Source organism: Schistocerca americana, chromosome 10 (assembly GCF_021461395.2).
Source record: "Schistocerca americana isolate TAMUIC-IGC-003095 chromosome 10, iqSchAmer2.1, whole genome shotgun sequence".
Lineage (NCBI taxonomy): Eukaryota > Metazoa > Arthropoda > Insecta > Orthoptera > Acrididae > Schistocerca > Schistocerca americana.
This window is the reverse complement of record NC_060128.1, coordinates 181,798,065-181,814,163: the sequence shown is the minus strand read 5'-3', so window position 1 is coordinate 181,814,163 and position 16,099 is coordinate 181,798,065.

Here is a 16,099-nt window from a genome sequence, read left to right as displayed (position 1 = left end):
GAGCGAGGTGGCGCAGCGGTTAGACACTGGACTCGCATTCGGGAGGACGACGGTTCAATCCCGCGTCCGGCCATCCTGATTTAGGTTTTCCGTGATTTCCCTAAATCGCTCCAGGCAAATGCCGGGATGGTTCCTTCGAAAGGGCACGGCCGACTTCCTTCCCCGTCCTTCCCTAATCCGATGAGACCGATGACCTCGCTGTCTGGTCCTCCCCAAATAACCCAAATCTGTTGGCGCTGCACATTTCGAGCCACCGTTCGCCTCGATGACGGCATCTGTAGAGACGACCGTCGATCTAGTGTAGGGAAAATGGGCCACCCAACGAGCCGACACGTTTCCAATGATCGGCGGCCGAATCCCGATGGTGCCGTGACCAGTGAAATCCTAAGGCCGGTATTGCACTATCAAATTTCTTTGACAAAGAAATATGATCAAATATCCGTCAAATTTCTTTGACAAAGATCTTTGACGTGGCGCTAAATAGGGGTATTACACTGTCGTCATATGTTTCATCAGATTTCCAGATGGCGGACAACAATTTGTTGTTATGCCCTGCAGTTGCCAGTACGACAATTGCACTTTGTGTGTGTATTTGAAAGAAAAACGGTGGAGAAAAAAGAAACGTACTTGGATGAAGCCATGGGTATTACGTAGAGGTAGTAAAAGCATTCAGCAATTTTTTTTTACGAGAAATGCTAGTGGAGGACGTCAAGTCTTATGTACAAATTACTTACGAATGGATGAGAGCGTATTTCAGTACTGCACTATCAAATTTCTTTGACAAAGAAATATGATCAAATATCAGTCAAATTTCTTTGACAAAGATCTTTGACGTGGCGCTAAAAAGGGGTATTACACTGTCGTCATATGTTTCATCAGATTTCCAGATGGCGGACAACAATTTGTTGTTATGCGCTGCAGTTGCCAGTACGACAATTGCACTGTGTGTGTGTATTTGAAAGAAAAACGGTGGAGAAAAAAGAAACGTACTTGGATGAAGCCATGGGTATTACATAGAGGTAGTAAAAGCATTCAGCAATTTTTTTTTTACGAGAGATGCTAGTGGAGGACGTCAAGTCTTATGTACAAATTACTTACAAATGGATGAGAGTGTATTTCAGTATTTGTTCAGTAATGTGGTTTCTCATGTTACAAAATAGAATACTCTCTTGAGAAATGGTGTGTGTGCAAAAGACAGGCAAACTGTGACACTGGGATTTCTTGATACAGGACAGAACTACTCTAGTTTACAACGCAACACTCAAGTATCACACTGCACATTAACCAAAATAATTCCAGAAACGTGTGAAGCGATTTATAAATATGTAAAGGTAAATAAATTTTTAGTACACTGTATGGCGAATAAGAACTATTTTTATATCTGAATAATTTAATTAATGGAATCAGTGTTCCAACACTACAAAATTAATATAAAGTACGAAACAGATGAAGTGCTGTATAACTTGTGGCATCCAGAGTTCAAAAATAAACAAAGTAGAACGGAAAGCTAAGAAAGAACTTCTTATTTCAGATTATGACCACGTCCTCTAGTTTGCTGAAAGGCTGCCTGTATGTTCCCAGATGTAAAGGTGGGTGGTTGTAGCTGTGATTGTGGACATCAAGTCGCCTGCGCCGTATTCCACCTGCCTATCAACACGCAATTAATAGCATCCACTGTGCCCCTTGCTAACCCCCCCACCCTAGTCGAACCAGGTTTATTAGAAAAGAAAACAGAGTCCAAAGGAACACACCAACTTTGAAGCCATGTTTACAAACACACTACAGAGACATGAAATAGCCGTAGCGACGCCAGCGCTCCAAGCGGTTACATTTCACATTGCAGTGAACAGAAGACGAACGACTTTCATGATCAAATCTACGGCAAGGCCCCAGATTAGATCATATTTATTTGACGACAGGCAAAATTTGACAAAGTTCCCTATTACACTATCGAATTTCTTTGACGTAAATAACTGACATATCAACTTTGACAAAGAAATACGATAGTGTAATACTGGCCTAATTGACGATGTCATTGGGTCAACATGTGAAAACGTGGGGGTGGTCTGCTACGGAGCTCCTTGTTCAACAATGCACGATGAACGGTGCCGTTTCGGCTCAACAGTGGATGCTGACAATCCTCGCACAGTACACGCTCAGGTGGGACATTAGTTGAAGAATTATCAACATCACAACTGCAGAATTACAGCTTGTTGCTGGTAACATCTCCAACGACATCAGGAATGTCAGTTGAAAGAGCTCCGGAACCTGTACAGAAAATTGGAATAGAGTTCAACATAAACATCATTTCCTCCCTTTTTATTGCTCATGAAAACCACACACTGCATGTTGCACCACCATACAGCGAGATATTCAGAGGTGGTGGTCCAGATTGCTGTACACAGCGGTACCTCTAATACCCAGTAGCAAGTCCTCTTCCACTGATGCATGCCTGTATTCGTCGTGGTATAGTATCCACAAGTTCATCAAGGAACTGTTGGTCCAGATTTTCCCACTCCTCAACGGCGATTCGGCGTAGATTCCTCAGAGTGGTTGGTGGGTCACGTCGTTCATGAACAGCACTTTTCAATCTGTCCCAGACATGTTCGATAGGATTCATGTCTGGAGAACATCCTGGCCACTCTAGTCGAACGATGTCGTTATCCTGAAGGAAGTCATTCACAAGATGTGCACGATGGGGGCGCGAATCGTCTTCCTTGAAGACGAATGCCTCGCCAATATGCTGCCGATATGGTTGCACTATCGGTCGGAGGATGGCATTCGTGTATCGTACAGCCGTTACGGCACCTTCCATAAGCACCAGCGGCGTATGCCGGCCCCACATGATGCCACGCCAAAATATCAGGGAACCTCCACCTTGCTGTGCTCGCTGGACAGTGTGTCTAAGGCGTTCAGCCTGATGGGGTTGCCTCCAAACACGTCTCTGACGATTGTCTAGTTGAAAGCGTATGTGACACTCATCGGTGAAGAGAACATGATGCCAATTCTGAGAGGTCCATTCGGCATGTTGTTGGGTCCATCTGTACCGCACTGCATGGTGTCGTTGTTGGAAAAAATGGCGCCGAGCGGTTCTAGGCGCTTCAGTCCGGAACCGTGCGCCATGCCTCGGGCATGATGTCCTTAGGTTAGTTAGGTTTAAGTAGTTCTATGTTATAGGGGACTGATGACCTCAGATGTTAAGTCCCATTGTGCTCAGAGCCTTTTTTTTTTTTGCGCAAAGATGGACCTCGTCATGGACGTTGGCATCATGCAGCCTGTTGCGCACAGTTTCAGTCGTAACACAACGTCCTGTGGCTGCACGAAAAGCATTATTCAACATGGTGGTGTTGCTGTCAGTGTTCGTCCGAGCCATAATCCGTAGGTAGCGGTCATCCACTGCAATAGTAACCCTTGGACAGCCTGAGCGAGGCATTTCATCGACAGTTCCTGTTTCTCGGCATCTCCTCCATGTCCGAACAACATCGCTTTGGTTCACTCCGAGATCCTGGACACTTCCCTTGTTGAGAGCCCTTCCTGGCACAAAGTAACAATGCGGACGCGATCGAACCGCGGTATTGACCGCCTAGGCATGGTTGAACTACAGACAACACGAGCCGTGTACCTCCTTCCTGGTGGAATGACTGGAACTGATCGGCTGTCGGACCCCCTCCGTCTAATAGGCGCTGCTCATTCATGGCTGTTTACATGTTTGGGCGGGTTTAGTGACATCTCTGTACAGTCAAAGGGACTGTTCCTGTGATACAATATCCACAGAAAGCGTCTATCTTGAGGAGTTCTGGGACCCGTTTTTTTCGTGTGTGTAGCATTATGAAAAGCTTTAACAACTTTTCGTATTTTGTGAAAAATCCTGAGGCGTCAGAAGAGAATTAGAGTAATCTTTAGAACGAGCATAATAAATTGAGTCTAGAACGTCTGTTTTTGAGAAATGATAAGAATATTTTTTAAATGGATGCTTACGATATTATAAGTATATAGATGAGAATCATTTTTCGAGACGTGTGATTCACGTTTCTCCTCTCGTCTGTGGCAGGTGGCGGCCTTCAGGACAGTGAAGTCCCCCAATGGACAGCTGACAGAGAACAGAAGGCTGGTGCAGCCTCTCAACGACCGGACTGTGTACAGGACATCTTCAGTCCCCACGTACAGGGAGACCGCCACACAGTCCAGACTACTCTTCCCGTGCATCCTGCTACTGCACTCTGTGTACTATTTGTGGTGGAGAACCTCACACAAGTAGCCAACAAAAACTATGTGCCGTGGCTCACAAACACTCAGCTTCTTCGGTGCAGTTTCCTAGCTGTGAGGGCTACAAGGTGTACTGGTATGAAATGAGCGTTTCTTTGTGAAAATGAAACACTAATTTTGAATTGAAAAGTAAAAGCATTTTATTCAAAATACTGACCATTGCTTTCTACACATTTTGACCGCCTTTCTGGCAATTAGTGGACACCATGCCAATAGAAATGTTCGCCTTTTGAAGCAAACCAATCAGACATCCAATTTTCGACTTATTCGTAGGAATCGAAGTGTTCCTCAGCCAATGCGTGTCCCATTGATGAAAACAAATGGTAGTCGGAAGGGGCCAAGTCTGGTGAATACGGCGGGTGGGGTAGCAGCTCCCAGCCAAGTGTTTTGATTGTATCCTGAACCAGTTTTGCTTTGTGTGCAGGTGCATTGTCGCGTAAAAAAATTACTTTCCCGTGTCTTCTGGCCCATTCTGGTCTTTTTTTGATCAATGCATAGTTCAAATTGATAATTTGTTGTCTGTAGCGATTAGTATTCACGGTTTCACCGTGTTTTAGAAGCTCATGATATATCACACCTTTCTGATCCCACCAAACACAGAGCGTTGTCTTCTTGCCGATCTTCTCATGAAATTTCAATCACCAGTTGTCGCCTCCAATTGCGAAAACATTCTGTTGGACCCACCTACATAGTGAAAAATGATCAAAACAATAAAGTAAGAGAAATCAGGGCTCGCAGGGAAAAATTTAACCGCTCGTTTTCCACGCGTGCCGTTCGAGAGTGGAACGGTAGAGAGACAGCTTGAATGTGGTTCATTGAACCCTCTTCCAGGGACTTTATTGTAAATAGCAGAGTAATCACGTAAATGTAGATGTAGATGCTTGATTGGAGATGAGTTATGTTTGATGGTCAGTGCGTAGGCGAACACTATGCTGTTGGAACAACACATCTCCTTCCTGTTGCAATAATGGCAAAAGAACAGCTCTAACAACATTTTGCACATACCGAGCGCAAGTTAGCCTCCCTTCCAGAAGCGCCAACGGTGGACGAGAGTTGTACACTACTGGCCATTAAAACTGCTACACCACGAAGATGACCTGCTACAGACGCGAAATTTAACCGACAGGAAGAAGATGCTGTGATAAGCAAATGATTAGCTTTTCAGAGCATTCGCACAAGGTTGGCGCCGGTGGCGACACCTACAACGTGCTGAAATGAGGAAAGTTTCCAACCGATTTCTCATACACATACAGCAGTTAACCGGCGTTGGCTGGTGAAATGTTGTTATGATGCCTCGTGTAAGGAGGAGAAATGCGTACCATCATGTTTCCGACTTTGATAAAGGTCGGATTGTAGCCTAATGCGATTGCGGTTTATCATATCGCGAAATTGCTGCTCGCGTCGTTCGAGATCCGATTACTGTTAGCAGAATATGGAATCGGTCGGTCCAGGAGGGTAATACGGAACGCCATACTGGATCCCAACGACCTCGTATCACTAGCAATCGAGATGACAGGCATCTTATCCGCATGGCTGTAACGGATCGTGCAGCCACCTCTCGATCCCTGAGTCAACAGATGGGGACGTTTGCAAGACAACAATCATCTGCACGAACAGTTCGATGACGTTTGCAGCATCACGGACTATCAGCTCGGAGACCATGGCTGCGGTTACCCTTGACGCTGCATCACAGGCAGGAGCGCTTGCGATGGTGTACTCAGTGACGAACCTGGGTGCACGAATGGCAATACGTTATTTTTTAGGATGAATCCAGGTTCTGTTTACAGCATCATGATGGTCGCATCCGTGTTTGGCGACATCGCGGTGAACACATATTGGAAGCGTGTGTTCGTCATCGCCATACTCGTGTATCACCCAGCGTGATGGTATGGGATGCCATTGGTTACATGTCTCGGTCACCTCTTATTCGCATTGACCGCACTTTGAACAGTGGACGTTACATTTCAGATGTGTTACGACCCGTGGCTCTACCCTTCATTCGATCCCTGCGAAGCCCTACATATCAGCAGGGTAATACACGACCGCATGTTGCAGGTCCTGTACGGGCCTTCCTGGATGCAGAAAATGTTCGACTGCTGCCCTGGCCAGCACATTCTCCAGATCTCTCACCAATTGAAAACGTCTGGTCAATGGTGGCCGAGCAACTGGCTCGTCACAATACGCCAGTCACTACTCTTGATGAACTGTGGTATCGTGTTGAAGCTGCATGGGCATCTGTACCTGTACACGCCATCCAAGCTCTGATTGACTCAATGCCCAGGCGTATCAAAGCCGTTATTACGGCCAGAGGTGGTTGTTCTGGGTACTGATTTCTCAGGATCTATGCACCCAAATTGCGTGAGAATGTAATCACATTTCAGTTCTAGTACAATATACACTCCTGGAAATGGAAAACAGAACACATTGACACCGGTGTGTCAGACCCACCATACTTGCTCCGGACACTGCGAGAGGGCTGTACAAGCAATGATCACACGCACGGCACAGCGGACACACCAGGAACCGCGGTGTTGGCCGTCGAATGGCGCTAGCTGCGCAGCATTTGTGCACCGCCGCCGTCAGTGTCAGCCAGTTTGCCGTGGCATACGGAGCTCCATCGCAGTCTTTAACACTGGTAGCATGCCGCGACAGCGTGGACGTGAACCGTATGTGCAGTTGACGGACTTTGAGTGAGGGCGTATAGTGGGCATGCGGGAGGCCGGGTGGACGTACCGCCGAATTGCTCAACACGTGGGGCGTGAGGTCTCCACAGTACATCGATGTTGTCGCCAGTGGTCGGCGGAAGGTGCACGTGCCCGTCGACCCGGGACCGGACCGCAGCGACGCACGGATGCACGCCAAGACCGTAGGATCCTACGCAGTGCTGTAGGGGACCGCACCGTCACTTCCCAGCAAATTAGGGACACTGTTGCTCCTGGGGTATCGGCGAGGACCATTCGCAACCGTCTCCATGAAGCTGGGCTACGGTCCCGCACACCGTTAGGCCGTCTTCCGCTCACGCCCCAACATCGTGCAGCCCGCCTCCAGTGGTGTCGCGACAGGCGTGAATGGAGGGACGAATGGAGACATATCGTCTTCAGCGATGAGAGTCGCTTCTGCCTTGGTGCCAATGATGGTCGTATGCATGTTTGGCGCCGTGCAGGTGAGCGCCACAATCAGGACTGCATACGACCGAGGCACACAGGGCCAACACCCGGCATCATGGTGTGGGGAGCGATCTCCTACACTGGCCGTACACCACTGGTGATCGTCGAGGGGACACTGAATAGTGCACGGTACATCCAAACCGTCATCGAACCCACCGTTCTACCATTCCTAGACCGACAAGGGAACTTGCTGTTCCAACAGGACAATGCACGTCCGCATGTATCCCGTGCCACCCAACGTGCTCTAGAAGGTGTAAGTCAACTACCCTGGCCAGCAAGATCTCCGGATCTGTCCCCCATTGAGCATGTTTGGGACTGGATGAGGCGTCGTCTCACGCGGTCTGCACGTCCAGCACGAACGCTGGTCCAACTGAGGCGCCAGGTGGAAATGGCATGGCAAGCCGTTCCACAGGACTACATCCAGCATCTCTACGATCGTCTCCATGGGAGAATAGCAGCCTGCATTGCTGCGAAAGGTGGATATACACTGTACTAGTGCCGACATTGTGCATGCTCTGTCGCCTGTGTCTATGTGCCTGTGGTTCTGTCAGTGTGATCATGTGATGTATCTGACCCCAGGAATGTGTCAATAAAGTTTCCCCTTCCTGGGACAATGAATTCACGGTGTTCTTATTTCAATTTCCAGGAGTGTATTTGTCCAATGAATACCCGTTTATCATCTGCATTTCTTCTTGGTGCAGCAATTTTAATGGCCAGTAGTGTAGCTTGTCGTACCGCAGACCATAAGGGCTGGGATGGGGCCACTGTGTCTTGAATGAATGGACACTGCCACACAGCGCTCACCATTTATACGGCGCATGCGCTATCGACCGCCATTTGCGAGCAGGCAGACTCTGCTTTCATCGCTGAAGACCACGTCGCGCCATACAATCTTCCAAGTGGTCCTCTGACGGCACCAGTCGAGCTGTGCTCGTCGATGCTGTGACGCGAGTGGAAGACTGGGAAGAGGTGTGCGTGCCAGTAGTCCCACCGCTATTAACCGATTCACAGTACTTCGTTCTGACATGTCTGGGTTCACAAGCCCTCTTATCCACGCTGTGACAGCTGTACGATCTGCCACTGCTGGCCTTACAATACCACAATCCTGGCCGGCGTCTGTGCTGTGTGGACGTCCAGAACCTCGCCTTCCGTTTTGAGACTGTTCACGTGACCACTGATACCAGCATCGTTCCACAACTGACGCAATACGTCCAACTTGTGTGTCACTTCTGCGAATGGGCCATTCCACAACTCAGAAGGCCGCGATCTGACCCCTTTCAAACTCGCTCAGCTGGCTGTACGAAGCACGAGTGCATCCCTGTGGCATGGTGGCCTGCTTGCTTTACGCGTTTCCAGCACGCTCAGCCTTCTGGCTGTGAGCATTTTCCATCAAATGGTAGGCACAGATGCCACACTGGTAGCTATGCCACTACGCTGTTGGCGGATGAGGTTGAAACAATTATCAGTACGTCTACTATCCAGATGGTTCAAATGGCTCTGAGCACTATAAAACTTAACATCTGAGGTCATCAGTGCCCTAGAACTTAGAACTACTTAAACCTAACTAACCTAAGGACATCACACACATCGATGCCCGGGGCAGGAATCGAACCTATGTCCGTAGCGGTCGCGTGGTTCCACACTGAAGCGCCTACAACCGCTCGGCCACACCGGCCGGCCGTCTACTATCCCCCAGGGGACATGTGACATCATCAGATCAAAATCGGCGTCGTCTTTCCAGGTGTACTAAATCTTTCTGGCAGTGTATGTGAGGGCAATAATTTTTTCAAGCAGCGATCGGTCGCAGAATGGATACCACAGCAAAAATCAACAATCTTTTCTTTGCAGTAGTTAGCCACACCCTCCAGTTACTTCTCTACATAGTCGCCTCTCCGACTTAAGGGGGGTGAGATGTCAAACGGGCCGACTTGGAGCAGGAGAGTCACCACAGGACATTTTAATTTCTACTGTCTATACTTTTACAAACAAATTCGTAAAACTTTGTCACCATGACCAGGAAGGATTGAGGACTCACACTCATCGCAGTCGAAGTTCAAAAACGTAGCAAAATACCTTGTTTTTACATGTGAAATTTCATCATTTTTTCACTTATTACTGGCTGCATTTGTTGCTATACACTTTTCGTCCTAAGTAAGGGAGCTTCTTCGATGAATTTTTCATAGCATACAAACAGTAGTTACAGGTGTGTGAAACTCTAGAATTTTCCAAATCTATTAAAAAACTGTGGAAAAATTGAGATAATTAACTATAAAACTTGAGTTTTTTCTATACATGAAGTTTAAAATGTAACAGTTCATTAATTTTTTCATAAATTAAATAACTTCTAGAGCTTCATACACCTGTAACTATGGTTTGTATGCCGTACAAAAGTCATCGAAGAATCTCTCTTACTTAGAAGAAAAGTGTACCTATAGCAACAAATGCAACCAATAGTAAGTGAAAAAATGATGAAATTTCACATGTAAAAAAAAAAGTGTTTTGTTACGTTTTTGAGCTTCCACTGCTATGAGTATGAATCCTGAATCTTTCCTGGTCATGCTGACAAAGTTTTATGAATTTATTTGTAAAGGTATAGACAGTGGAAATTAAAGTGTCCTGTGGTGCCTCTCCTGCTCCAAGTCGGCCCGTTTGACGTTCTACCCCCCCTTAAGCGTTTGTCGTAGTGTGCTACCAACTTTCGTGTACCCCCGTCACACAAGGCAGCCACCTGTGCTTTCCGCCAATTCTCCATTCTGGTCTGCATCTCGTTCTCTGCGCCAAAAATGCTGTCCTTTTCATGTAAGCAAAGAGTTGAAAATCAGAGGGAGCCAAGCCGAATTGTAGGGTCAGTCATCAAAAACTTCCCATCGAAAACGCTGCAGGAGCGTTTGTGTTTCAGCTGCAGTGCCTGGCAAAGCACTGTCATGAATAAGGACAGTGCTCGGTGACAACGTTCCTCTTCACATGTTTTGAATTGCTATTGCTAGGCTATTTTCTCGAATGGCCTAATCCACTCCCTGAGCAACGTTATCGGTTGACACCCACTTTGTTCCATCACTACCTCCATCATCAACGTTTCTACACTCCTGGAAATGGAAAAAAGAACACATTGACACCGGTGTGTCAGACCCACCATACTTGCTCCGGACACTGCGAGAGGGCTGTACAAGCAATGATCACACGCACGGCACAGCGGACACACCAGGAACCGCGGTGTTGGCCGTCGAATGGCGCTAGCTGCGCAGCATTTGTGCACCGCCGCCGTCAGTGTCAGCCAGTTTGCCGTCGCATACGGAGCTCCATCGCAGTCTTTAACACTGGTAACATGCCGCGACAGCGCGGACGTGAACCGTATGTGCAGTTGACGGACTTTGAGCGAGGGCGTATAGTGGGCATGCGGGAGGCCGGGTGGACGTACCGCCGAATTGCTCAACACGTGGGGCGTGAGGTCTCCACAGTACATCGATGTTGTCGCCAGTGGTCGGCGGAAGGTGCACGTGCCCGTCGACCTGGGACCGGACCGCAGCGACGCACGGATGCACGCCAAGACCGTAGGATCCTACGCAGTGCCGTAGGGGACCGCACCGCCACTTCCCAGCAAATTAGGGACACTGTTGCTCCTGGGGTATCGGCGAGGACCATTCGCAACCGTCTCCATGAAGCTGGGCTACGGTCCCGCACACCGTTAGGCTGTCTTCCGCTCACGCCCCAACATCGCGCAGCCCGCCTCCAGTGGTGTCGCGACAGGCGTGAATGGAGGGACGAATGGAGACGTGTCGTCTTCAGCGATGAGAGTCGCTTCTGCCTTGGTGCCAATGATGGTCGTATGCGTGTTTGGCGCCGTGCAGGTGAGCGCCACAATCAGGACTGCATACGACCGAGGCACACAGGGCCAACACCTGGCATCATGGTGTTGGGAGCGATCTCCTACACTGGCCGTACACCACTGGTGATCGTCGAGGGGACACTGAATAGTGCACGGTACATCGAAACCGTCATCGAACCCATCGTTCTACCATTCCTAGACCGGCAAGGGAACTTGCTGTTCCAACAGGACAATGCACGTCCGCATGTATCCCGTGCCACCCAACGTGCTCTAGAAGGTGTAAGTCAACTACCCTGGCCAGCAAGATCTCCGGATCTGTCCCCCATTGAGCATGTTTGGGGCTGGATGAAGCGTCGTCTCACGCGGTCTGCACGTTCAGCACGAACGCTGGTCCAACTGAGGCGCCAGGTGGAAATGGCATGGCAAGCCGTTCCACAGGACTACATCCAGCATCTCTACGATCGTCTCCATGGGAGAATAGCAGCCTGCATTGCTGCGAAAGGTGGATATACACTGTACTAGTGCCGACATTGTGCATGCTCTGTTGCCTGCGTCTATGTGCCTGTGGTTCTGTCAGTGTGATCATGTGATGTATCTGACCCCAGGAATGTGTCAATAAAGTTTCCCCTTCCTGGGACAATGAATTCACGGTGTTCTTGTTTCAATTTCCAGGAGTGTATGACCACTTGGAAGTTCCCGCATCAGTGCCACACTTGCTGTAACGCATGACAGTTACGTTATGTGGGTTGTGTGAAATCAGGTGGAACCCCTCAGCACGAAGAAATCAAACAAGAGCACACACTTCAAACTTGTCAGTAGACTCTATTGTTGAAGGCATCTTTACGTGCCCACTGTGCTATCAGAACTGAGAAGTGTGATGTGATGTCATCGAAGGACATAGCTTACTAGAGACACTACGCAACACACTTGAGCAAAGCTCTGTCGGATTTTCATCTGTGGTTTTAATTTCCCAATGGATAGGACCTTAAAAAAATAGCCCTTGTACAAAAATTGAAAAATAAATTGTACAGATGTTTTGTGAAATAATTTGTCTAACTGAGAGAAATAGAATAGATTAGAAAAATGTTTATGCACCTTGTTTGCTGTACATTAGTTCAAGCACAATTCAAAGGTGCATCAGATGTGTCTAAGATCTATTTTGTGTCTTAATTTTTCTCAGATCCTTTCACAAAACATGTGACCGATTTTTTTCAAATGTTTTGCTGTTCTTACTAGTTTTGAAATCTTAATCTTCTTGACACCCCATTTGCTTTCCTAGTGTCTTCTGTTCTCGAAATGTCCTGAATTTAGTACTTGATTTGAAATGTACCACTTTGGCAGTTAAATATCACACTATTGTAACATTTTATACACAAAATAGTTAGGCCTTCAATCAATGAACTTACTTTAGATTTACATAGCTAGCAGCAGCTGCTCATCAAATAGTTTAATTTTCCCTTGAAACACTATCAAGATAATTCTTAATTACCCTGAGTACCCTAAAGCAATCAAATATTTTTTTACAAAACTAGACCTCACGCTGGTCAGTTTAATGCGCTATTTGTACATTTTACACTATACACATCTGGCTCTAAAAATTCGAACACAAACCGAATGTGCAATTTTTATTTCCGCTCCACTCGAGCATTTGACAAAAAATAAATGACATGTCCAGTATCAAAACCGGCCGAGTCACAAAATTTATGAAAATAAGTTAAAGTCATCGGTTTAAAGAAGAAGTACGTCACTATCAGGTAAAACAAGTAAATGCAAGAAAATCCGCCTTGTTTTCGTATTACAGAGCATTGAATTCTTTGTTGTGCAACAAAGTAGGGAAAGACTTGCATGCAGGAATTCATAACCGGCCAGGTCAAGGAACGAGCTACAATTTTCGTGTCGCAGAGTCTTTTCTGGAATCTTGTGTAGTTAGATAACGCAACAACGAGATCCTATCAACCAGCAAAATAATTCCTTATATTGTATATTCTTTAAAGTCGTGACATTTCATTTCTTTGTTGTTATAGTAATCTTTTGCACTAATTTCCGCATTCACAGGCTTTTTATGGTCACAAGAATGAAATGTAATTTTTGTAATTGAAGACAATGCTTGTAGAAGAACTAAAAAGAAGCTAGGAGGCATGGCATCCTTGCAGACTGATCCTGTCTGCAAAACAAAAGACATAACAAATCTCCTGCAGAAACACTTTGGCCCAAGACTGAAAGCTCTTTAGCCATTGCAGTTTTAAATAACCATATCAACTAGTTGAACAGCTTGCACTTGTAATGAGAGTTACAACGCAGTCTTCAAAGTCGGCGTTAATGGTCCATGTGAAATGCCTGATATTGTAATCCAATTGAGAGCAAACTGAAGAATTAATAGCGTACTGTTACTCAGCTTGTGTGAGCTGTGTCTCCCATAATAATAATAATAACAATAATAATAATAATAACCCCCCGTGGAGGCTCAGGAAAAGAATAGGCCTTCGGTATGTTCTGCCAGTCGTAAAAGGCGACGAAAAGAACAAACCACTAATAGGGCTAACCCCCCTTTTAGTGTGATTACTTGGTTCAGGACAGAACTAATGAAGTCTTGGACAAGTGCTGTCATGGTCGGGGACGACGCTTGAACCCTATGCCCGTCCACAATAGTAACGACACTGCTAGCCACACAGAAAACGATTTAAATCCAAATAGAGGTGTTTTGCAGGACATGCTTCCTGCAACCACTCTAGAAGGAAAACGAAGACAGAGGATGAGATGGACAGATGAAGTTAACCGACACCTCATGTTCTGTTATTACCAAGCAACAAACTTAGGAACCAACACAACTGGATACAGATCACAAGTATACACAACATTTATTACCAGATACCCAGAATTAAAATTTTCAACAGAACAACGACTAGCTGATCAGATTCGTGTAATAATCAAAAATAACAGGATACCCCAGTCAGAATTAGAAAACATCAAACAACAAGTACAACAAATACTGGAACAAAATCATGTGCAATCAGAAGAAGAAGAAGAAAATACAGTAATGGAAAACATCCCAGAGTAAACAAACAAAGAACACCACACATCAATTAAACAATCAGAGGAAAACGAAATCTTAAGACAACCACCAGAACAAGCACAAATAGAACACGAAGTGACACACATGTGAGATATAGAAGAAAAATTTCAGCTGACATATATAGAATACAAAGACACAAATACATACATAAGACCATTCTTGCGTAGACCACGAAATAACCCACAAGCCGAAACAACAATAAAAACTATCAACACAATCATACACAACGAAATAAATGAAAATACAACTATGGAAGAGTTACAACTACTGATTTATATAGGAGCACTCACTACACTAAATATACACACTAGGCAGAGATCAGAACCAACCAACACACAGAAGAAACCCACAAAACCAGCATGGCAACACAGGCTACAGATCAGAATAGAAAAACTGAGAAAAGACATTGGACAGCTAACACAATTTATAAGAAATGAAATATCAGAGAAAAACGAAAAAGGTTAGGTAAAATCTCACAACAAGAAGCGATAGAGCAATTAGATGAAAAGAAGCAGAAATTACAAGCATTGGCCAAACGACTTAGAAGATACAAAAAAAGTGAAAATAGAAGGAAACAAAACCAAACATTCAACACAAACCAAAAGAAATTTTACCAGACAATAGATAACACACACATTAAAATAGACAATCTACCAAACATAACAGACATGGAACACTTCTGGAGCAACATATGGTCAAACCCGATACAACATAACAGACACGCACGGTGGATACAAGCAGAAACAGACTCATACAAGATGATACCACAAATGCCTGAAGTGATAATTTTGCAACATGAAGTCACCCGACCAATTAATTCTACGCACAATTGGAAAGCCCCTGGAAATGATAAAATAGCAAATTTCTGGCTAAAGAAGTTCACCTCAACACATTCACACCTAACTAAATTATTTAACAATTACATTGCAGACCCATACACATTCCCTGATACACTTACACAAGGAATAACTTATCTGATACCCTAAGATCAAGCAGACACAGCAAACCCAGCAAAATATCGCCCCATAACATGCCTGCCAACAATATACAAAATATTAACTTCAGCCATTACACAGAAATTAATGACACATACAACACAGAACAAAATTATAAATGAAGAACAAAAAGGCTGTTGCAAAGGAGCACGAGGATGTAAAGAGCAACTGATAACAGATGCAGAGGTGACATATCAAGCTAAAACTAAACATTGATTACCAAAAAGCTTTTGATAGTGTACCCCACTCATGGTTACTACAGATATTGCAAATATACAAAGTAGATCCTAAATTAATACAGTCCCTAAACATAGTAATGAAAAATTGGAAAACCACACTTAATATCCAAACAGATTCAAGTAGTATCACATCACAGCCAATACAGATTAAGCATGGAATATACCAAGGAGACTCATTAAGTCCTTTCTGGTTCTGCCTTGCTCTGAACCCACTATCTAACATGCAAAATAATACAAATTATCGATATAATATTACTGGAACATACCCACACAAAATAACACATTTGGTATACATGGATGATCTAAAACTACTGGCAGAAACAAATCAACAACTTAACCAATTACTAAAGATAACAGAAGTATTCAGCAATGATACAAATATGGCTTTTGGAACAGACAAATGTAAGAAAAATATCACAGTCAAGGGAAAACACACTAAACAAGAAGATTACATATTGGATAACCACAGCGACTGCATAGAAGCGATGGAAAAAACAGATGCCTATAAATATCTAGGATACAGACAAAAAAAA